Below are 9,798 nucleotides of genomic sequence, written 5' to 3' on the forward strand. Positions count from 1 at the left end.
GGCAAACATAATGACAGATGAAACATCTTCACCTTCTGCTCAGCAAATGAAACATGCTGACCTTTATTCTCACTGTGTCTGTAATATCCACATTTACACGTCTGTTGAAAACCACCTGAACAAGGTTAACTCCCATATCCAGCTTACAGGATATTAGACACTCTGTAGTAAGATGAAATGCATTCAGAAATGTTGAAAATAAGAAAAATGACAGCTAATTATCCTGATTAAAATGTGTCTCATATATACATTCCTCCTCCATGGCTCTTAGTCTGTTTGCGGCTCAATTATGAACCTGGAGGTTTAGAGCCACAGAGATGCAGTGTGCGCACACACACACACACACACACACACACACACACACACACACACACACACACACACACACACACACACACACACACACACACACACACACACACACACACGCATACACACACACACACACACACAGACACACGCATACACACACACACACACACACGCATACACACACACACAAGCATACACACACACACACACACACACAAACACAAACACACACACACACACACACACACACACACACACACACACACACACACACACACACACACACACACACACACAGAGAGAGAGAGAGAGAGAGAGAGAGAGAGAGAGAGAGAGAGATCCACTCTACTGTTGTGGGTACTGTCACAGTCACACTACTGTGTGTGCATGCGTGCGTGCGTGTGTGTGCGTGCGTTTGTGCGTGCGTGCCTGCATGTGTGAGAAGCTCAAGTCAAGTCAAGTCAAGTCAAGTTTATTGTCAATTTCTTTACATGCACTGGTCATACAAAGAATTTGAAATTGCGTTTCTTGCTCTCCCATGCAGACATAGACTAATCTAGGTAAGGACATAGACAGTATAGACATAGACAGTACTCATACATGGACATAGACAGTATGGACGTAGACATTGCTCATACAGACATTTAAAGTGCAAGACTGGACAACAGAAGACTTGTAGAGAACATACATTAAGATGAGGTATTTTGTTGTGCTTTTTCTAAAAGTCCTTTATAGCGTTCTGACATAGTAATAGTAGCATTTGAAGAAAATAAATAATTAAAAAAGGTTTTATTAAATACACCAGCAGCAGTATGTGTGTGTGTGTGTGTGTTTGTATGTGTTTTGTGTGCGTGTGCGTGTGTGTGTGTGTGTGTGTGTGTGTGTGTGTGTGTGTGTGTGTGTGTGTGTGTGTGTGTGTGTGTGTTTAGTGCAGGTAGAAAGTGCGGTGTGCGTCTGTGTGTGTGTACCTGTGTATGTGTGTGTGTGTGTGTGTGTGTATGTGTGTGAGTATGAGTTGTGTGTCAGTGTGTGTATGTTTGGGTTTTGTGCAGAAAGTGCAGTGTGCTTGTGTGTGTGTGTGTGTGTGTGTGTGTGTGTGTGTGTGTGTGTGTGTGTGTGTGTGTGTGTGTGTGTGGTGTGTGTGTGTGTGTGTGTGTGTGTGTGTGTGTGTGTGTGTGTGTGTGTGTGTGTGTGTGCATGTTTTGAGTTAGTGCAGGTTGAAAGTTCAGTCACAGATGTAGTAGTGCAGGTGGAATGTTCAGTCGCAGATATGGTGGTGGGGATGAGGGGGGGGAGCGTTGTCAGTGGCCTGGCTGGCTAGAGGCTGACAGTGAAGGGAGAGTGGGTTGAGTGTTCAGTATCTTGATTGCTTGATGCATCGTGCTGCTTGCAAGCCTGGTGGTACGGGAACGGAGGCGCCTGTACCTCTTTCCATAGGGCAGGAGGCTGAACAGTTTGTGTGCAGGGTGGCTTGTGTCTTTGATGATCATCAGTGCTTTTCGGGTGAGGCGTGCGGTGTAAATGTCCTGCAGGGAGGGGAGTGGTACTCCAATGATCTTCTTCGCTGTGTTCACAACACGCTGGAGTGTCTTCCTGTTTTTCTCCGTGCAGCTTCCTCCCCACACTGTGATGCAGCTGGACACGACGCTCTCTATGGTTCCTCTGTAGAATGTTGTCATGATGGAGGGTGTAGCACTTGCCTTCTTTAGTTTGCGCAAGAAGTAGAGACGCTGATGGGCCTTCTTCGCCAGTGATGTAGTGTTGGTGGTCCAAGAGAGGTCGTCGCTGATGTGCACTCCAAGGAACTTGGTGCTGCTCACTCTCTCCACAGCATCACCGTCGATGGTCAGTGGTGGCAGTTGTTTTTGGACCCTCTGAAAGTTGACACGGAGAAAAACAGGAAGACACTCCAGCGTGTTGTGAACACAGCGAAGAAGATCATTGGAGTACCACTCCCCTCCCTGCAGGACATTTACACCGCACGCCTCACCCGAAAAGCACTGATGATCATCAAAGACACTAGCCACCCTGCACACAAACTGTTCAGCCTCCTGCCCTCTGGAAAGAGGTACAGGCGCCTCCGTTCCCGTACCACCAGGCTTGCAAGCAGCACGATGCATCAAGCAATCAAGATACTGAACACTCAACCCACTCTCCCTTCACTGTCAGCCTCTAGCCAGCCAGGCCACTGACAACGCTCCCCCCCCTCATCCCCACCACCATATCTGCGACTGAACATTCCACCTGCACTACTACATCTGTGACTGAACTTTCAACCTGCACATACACATGCACACACACACACACACACACACACACACACACACACACACACACACACACACACACACACAAGCACACTGCACTTTCTGCACTAAACCCAAACATACACACACTGACACACAACTCATACTCACACACATACACACACACACACACAAACACACATACACAGGTACACACACACAGACGCACACCGCACTTTCTGCCTGCACTAAACACACACACACACACACACACACACCCACACACACACACACACACACACACACACACACACACACGCACACAAAACACATACAAACACACACACACACACACATACTGCTGCTGGTGTATTTAATAAAAACCTTTTTTAATTATTTATTTCTTCAAATGCTACTATTACTATGTCAGAACGCTATAAAGGACTTTTAGAAAAAGAACAACAAAATACCTCCTCTTAATGTATGTTCTCTACAAGTCTTCTGTTGTCCAGTCTTGCACTTTAAATGTCTGTATGAGCAATGTCTACGTCCATACTGTCTATGTCCATGTATGAGTACTGTCCAGGGCTTGAAAACGAAATTATTTTTCAAACGTTCCGTTCCGAACGGTTCAGGCAAGTTTCAGTTTAACGTTTTCGTTCCTGCAATCGTTCCCCCACAAAAATATCGTTCCTGAACCGGTTCGGAACGAAAAATAACGTTCGTTCTTAACGTTCCTGCAGTGTTTAACGGCCATATTAAGTCTATTTTCGTGGACTTTATCTTAGAATAGACGTACTCATTATTTCCCCTTGATTTACACAGCTATTCTCAAAAATAATAACACACCCAAAAACACTCAGATGGGCTATCCATCCTGGCAGATTTAACCGGATGCCTATAATTCTTATAAAAAGTAGCCTATGCCAGCCCAGTAGCGGTGGGTGGATGTTGATTAGGGAGGCACAATACAGAATAGCCAGAGAGAGTTTAAAAAAATAGCCATAGAGAGTTCCTAAAAAAATCTCTGGAATAGCGCAGGTAAACGTCAGCATAATAAGAGGTGTCGATAGGCATGGATTTCAGTTCTTGCCTAGCTCTATTTAATAGGCCATGATGAGGTTTGCAGCAAGTGAAACGTGTAAGTAAAGGGGACACAGTTTGCTCCACAAAAAAATCCCAAACTGTTTTGAGATGTGCGCGATGCAAGGGGTCACTAGTTCTAGAGAAGGGACAGGTTGCATAGTCTGAAACCTCGAATATGCTCTCAGATATCGGCTACCAACCATTCCAGTGCAAGTCCATCACCACAAAACCGGAGACCTTTTGTAGCCTAACAGAAGCGTCACAAAATAGTAAGAGTTTCCACGTAGTCCATCCCATCAGCCCAGCCCTCTGCACGACAGAAGAGAATAATAACTTAAACAACAACAAATGCGCTGTCTTTCTCTGTTGTCACACGCGACCTACTGTTATTCGTGATGACAGCCAGGAAATATTGCGAGGAAACCATCGAAACATTGAGCGGGCCAGCTAACGTCAGCTAGCGTCTGTCCATCTGCCACGAATGACTTTATCCCGCATTGACCACAACAACAGATAAATAAGACGTCCTTGATTACAGCACATAAAACACCAGCTCTCACCTCTCTTCTCTACAACCGACAGTGGGATACGCTGCGCACAACAAAAGCACTTCAGTAACTTTACGACAACATAATTTGCCATAACCGCATTGAACATCGAGGCACTCGGCGGTGCCATTACAAGTAGTAAGCTAAACATGACTTACCCACCAGTTGCCTCTCGAGAGCACTTTGCGAATTAGGTTCATCAAATCGCCTATCCAATTCCTTTGCAAATCATAGACTGTATGGTCCAAATACTCCCTGTAGGAATCCCAACGCCGATCTCAAGACATGTTCTCTTTTGCTCTCCATGGTGTCAATATAAAACTCTGTAGGCCTACTGTCCGTGAATGAGACTGAAGAACAGCGCGGGTAAAGTGTCATTTCTCTTACAAAAACTTATTTGATATTGGTGGTCAACAACTTTAGGGCGGGTTTATTAGAGCCAACTTCCAATCACTACGAGAAAGCCAGGAGAACAGAGACAGTTTAGTTCTAGTTTCCTATCAAAATCTCTGAGGAGAAGCACATCCTAAAATTTACCCAGGAAGTTTCTCCATACAATGCAGTCGCACTCTGATTGGCCAATGCTCCTCAATATTTTATCAATCGGCGGCAAGAGCTCAGGTGAAGCAAAATGCTGTTGCTGTATGCATTCCCCTCATACACGTCAGTAGCCGAACTAAAAGATTGTCGCCATGGTTACTCCTCAAACAAAATCGTGCACTTGTATGAAATATAGAGAACGGAAAAAAAACCGTTATTAACCGGTTTGTGGATTTCAGAATAACGTTTTTGTTCCGGAACACTTGAAGACCATTTCGTTTTCGTTTCCGTTCCTTGTAAAATTCCATAAAATTTCGTTCGTTTTCGGTTTTCGTTTTCGTTCCTTGAACCGGTTCGGAGCCCTGGTACTGTCTATGTCTATACTGTCTATGTCCTTACCTAGATTAGTCTATGTCTGCATGGGAGAGCAAGAAACGCAATTTCAAATTCTTTGTATGACCAGTGCATGTAAAGAAATTGACAATAAACTTGACTTGACTTGACTTGACTTGACTTGACTTGACTTGACAACAATCTCCTTGGTCTTGTTGACATTCAGCAGGAGGTTGTTGGCTTTGCACCATCTGGCCAGCAGGTCTACTTCTTCTCTGTAGTGGGTCTCATCGCCCTTAGTGATGAGGCCCACCAGTGTTGTATCATCCGCAAACTTCACTAGATGGTTAGTGCTGTGGGTCGTTGTGCAGTCATGTGTCAGCAGCGTGAACAGCAGGGGGCTGAGAACACAACCTTGCGGAGCCCCCGTGCTCAGGGTCAGGGTGCTTGAGGTGTTATTCCCTACCCGTACTGCTTGTGGTCTCTGCATCAGGAAGTCCAGCAGCCAGTTGCAGAGGGAGGTGCTGAAACCTAGTTTGTCCAGTTTTCTGATGAGTTGTTGTGGTATTATGGTATTGAATGCTGAACTGAAGTCAATGAACAGCATTCTCACATATGAGTCTTTATTGTCCAAGTGGGTGAGGGCTGGATGGAGGGCAGAGCAGATTGCATCCTCCGTGGATCGCTTGGCTCAGTATGCGAACTGGTAGGGGTCCAGGGTGGGGGGTAGGGTGGCTTTGATGTGTGACAGGACTAGCCGTTCGAAGCACTTCATGATTATGGGCGTCAGTGCTACAGGACGGTAGTCATTGAAGCATGATGGTGATGATTTCTTCGGCACGGGTATGATGGTAGCAGCTTGGAAAAGTGATGGGATGACTGCTTGCTCCAGAGAGATGTTAAAGATGTCTGTGAAGACATCCTTCAGCTCTTCTGCACAATCCTTCAACACTCGGCCAGGTATGTTGTCTGGGCCAGCTGCTTTGCGTGGGTTGATGGTGGCCAGTGTCCTCTTCACACTGGCAGAGGACAGGTACAGGGGTTGATCATGGGGGGGAGGGGGAGTTTTTTCTGTGGATGAGTGTCATTTTGTGCTTCAAAACGGGCAAAGAAACTGTTCAGGTCGTTTAGCAGAGAGGTGTTGTTGTCACAGCTTCGTGGTGCGGGCTTATAGTCCGTGATGGCCTGTATGCCCTGCCACAGGCTCTGTGCATCTCTGCTGTCTTTGAAGTGTGTTGTTATTTTGTCCGAGTATTCCTTTTTTGCTTTCCTGATGCCCTGGGACAGGTTTGCCCTTGCTGCTTTTAGGCCAGCTACGTCTCCTGCTCTGAAGGCTTTGTCTCTGGCCCTCAGCAGTCTGTGAACGTCTCCTGTGAACCATGGCTTCTGGTTGGCCCTGGTGGTGATGCGTTTTATTTCTGTAACATCATCAATGCATTTTGTGATGTAGGAGGTCACGGTGTCTGTGTACTCCTCAATGTCAATGTGGTTGCTGTGGGTGGCAGCTGTTTTGAACATGTCCCAATCTGTGGTTTCAAAGCAGTCTTGTAGTCGTGACACGGCTCCCTCTGGCCATTTTCTCACCTCCTTCAGAGCTGGTTTGGTGAGTTTTACCTTTTGTCTGTAGGCTGGCAGTAGCAGAATCGTTAGGTGGTCTGATAGGCCGATGTGGGGGATGGGCTTTGCCTTGTATGCTCCTTGTTTTGGGGTATAAACAAAGTCCAGGGTGTTTTGTCCTCTTGTTGGAAAGTTAACATGTTGGTGAAATTTTTGAAGTACTGTTTTGAGATTTCCGTGGTTGAAATCTCCCATGACCACTGTGAAGGCATCTGGGTGTGCATCTTGTTGTTCACTGATTCCCCGATGCAGCTCGTTCAGTGCCTCGCTTCTGACGCTGTTGGTGTTGCTAGGAGCGAGGTAAACTGCGACCAGTAGAATGGCGGATATTTCTCTTGGTAAATAGAAGGGTCTGCACTTGATGATCATGAACTCCACTAGTGGAGAGCAGTGTCTCTGTACCACCGTAGCATTTTTGCACCAAGCATCATGTGTGTAAACACATATTCCTCCCCCTCTGAGATGGAGAAATACATTTTCGGTGTGTGGGAGAGAGCAACATGACATGGTGCACCTGTACAGTATGGGTGAAGTGTGTGAAGTATGTTCCTAAGTCTTCATAAGTGTGTGTGTGTGTGTGTGTGTGTGTGTGTGTGTGTGTGTGTGTGTGTGTGTGTGTGTGTGTGTGTGTGTGTGTGTGTGTGTGTGTGTGTGTGTGTGTGTGTGTGTGTGTGTGTGTGTGTGTGTGTATACTCCAATTGAGCCGAAATGGTGCAGAAAAGGGTGTGCTTTGCAGCGCTGCGAGTGAATGGATATGCTGTCTGCAGTGTAACTGGGTTTCACTGACTGATGAAGGGTTTTGTGGATAAGAGTTGTGTGTGTGTGTGTGTGTGTGTGTGTGTGTGTGTGTGTGTGTGTGTGTGTGTGTGTGTGTGTGTGTGTGTGTGTGTGTGTGTGTGTGTGTGTGTGTGTGTGTGTGTGTGTGTTGGAGTGAGGCGCCGCTTCCCAGCAGCTGGGTCTGCTCCTAGTGGTATACACTCATATCATCTCCAGAGAAACCCCTCACTTGTGTTCACTTGTTCACTTGAGCTGTAAATGGAATCTACAGCACCTCATCTCCGCTCTCTCGCTGGCTTGTACGCGTTTCATCTTTCTCATGGCCCTCGAGCCTGGCCCTTGCAGCCAACACATTGTGTATAGAGCAGGGGCAAAGCTATAGGGGGGGCAAGCAGGGCATTTGCCCCTGGGCCCAGGGCCCTCCTGTATTGTTGGTGGGGGCCCTATTGTGACCGTGGCAAGCTGTTTGGGGGCCCCTATCAGTGTTTTGCCCCTGGGGCCCTGAGGGCAATTGTTCCACCACTGGTATAGAGGATGGTGCTGTACTGTGCGGTGCGGTGCGGTGCGGTGCGGTCTTCTTCACAAGATAAAGGTGCTTGTTCAGATGATGCTCTTGAACTGATGATGCCCTTGATGTAGCCTGTACCTGTACATGTATTTTTATCTACTCTCCTGGACACACTGTCTTGAGTGTGTGTGTGTGTGTGTGTGTGTGTGTGTGTGTGTGTGTGTGTGTGTGTGTGTGTGTGTGTGTGTGTGTGTGTGTGTGTGTGTGTGTAGGGGTGTGTGTGTGTGTGTGTGCGTGTGCGTGTGCGTGTGCGTGTGCGTGTGCGTGTGTGTGTGTATGTGTGTGTGTGTGTGTGTGTGTGTGTGTGTGTGTGTGTAGGTGTGTGTGTGTGTGTAGGGGTGTGTAGGGGTGTGTGGGTGTGTGTGCGTGGGTGCATGCGTACGTGCGTGCATGTGTGCGTGTCTGTGTGTGTGCGTGTCTGTGTGTGTGTGTGTGCATGTGTGTGTTTGCATGTGCGTGTGTATGGGGTATGCAGGGGTTGGCAAACACATAGCCTACTGAGTCACGAACGCACGCACGCACACACACACACATCACGTACATCTATTTTTTGCCAGGGGGCCAAGCTCCCATCTCCGTCTGCTCCTGTCCTTGTAATGCTGTGTTCAGTATATGATCAAGTAAGTAAGTATGCATGTACAGTATGTTTAAGTAGTCTAAACACAGTATTAGTATATACAGTATTTTAAAGGTACAGTGTATCAGCTCTGTCATTGTCAATAGTGTTGGAGTTTGTCCCTCAGTCATACCACACACAAGCTGTGCATTTACTTGCTCTAATGCAGTGGTTCTCAAACTGGGGTGCGTGCAGTGCGTGGCAATGCGCAGTGAATCCATGCTTGCGTGGCCATCAGCACACCAAAATATTCGCTCAGGGGGTGCGCGAACCACATTGAAATGTTCAAGGGGGTGCGCAGGGGAAAAAGTTTGGGAACCGCTGCTCTAATGGAATATCAACTCAGCTTAGTATCATCCAGCAGCATGGAAATGTTGCCATAACGCTTAAATATCCCATTTCCTTGATTAATTAGTTTCAACAGTGAAGGCCATGCAGTGGCAACAATACATATCGTGGTGCAAAAAAACAAGATAAGCCTAGTTAAGAAAGGAACGAAACCATAGGGCATATGCGTGCATAAGACATTGAACTGAACAAATGACAGATGATGAAGCAAACCATAATAGCGTTTTCATCACATCATTATAGAAGGCCTTTTATTGTCACTATTGTCAGGTGTTTATGTGTCACGTGACCCGAGGAAGGCTGACAGGCCAGCGCATACAGTATACGTAGATGAGACATTGAACAGAACAAACCGTAATAGAGTATTCATTGCATCATGCAATATATAAAAGGCCTTTTATTATTGTCACTATTGTCACATGTACAATTCACACTGCACACATTCACCATAAGATTGAAAGTAGTCACTTCAGTGCAGATATGAAATGGAAATGCTGTGCAACGCAGTGCTGGCTACACCTGACCATAAGGCCGTAGCCGCTGTAGTGAAAGAAAATAGTATTTTGACAATAGACATACTGTATATACCGGCTATATTAGAAATGATAATGTTTTTTTTAAGTGGGTTATTCTTGTGGAATAAGCTCCTTTAGAGTGATTCATTCTGGACCTGCATCACTGTGCTGGGGCTTATTCCACAACAAAGACCGCAAGAATCACAGAACATCATCCCCTACTACATTCAATATGATCCGTAAACAGAATACTTAGCTGACTAAATGCACATCGCACAATGCAAAATACAAA

The sequence above is a fragment of the Engraulis encrasicolus genome, chromosome 11, assembly GCF_034702125.1.
Source record: "Engraulis encrasicolus isolate BLACKSEA-1 chromosome 11, IST_EnEncr_1.0, whole genome shotgun sequence".
NCBI classification, from domain to species: domain Eukaryota; kingdom Metazoa; phylum Chordata; class Actinopteri; order Clupeiformes; family Engraulidae; genus Engraulis; species Engraulis encrasicolus.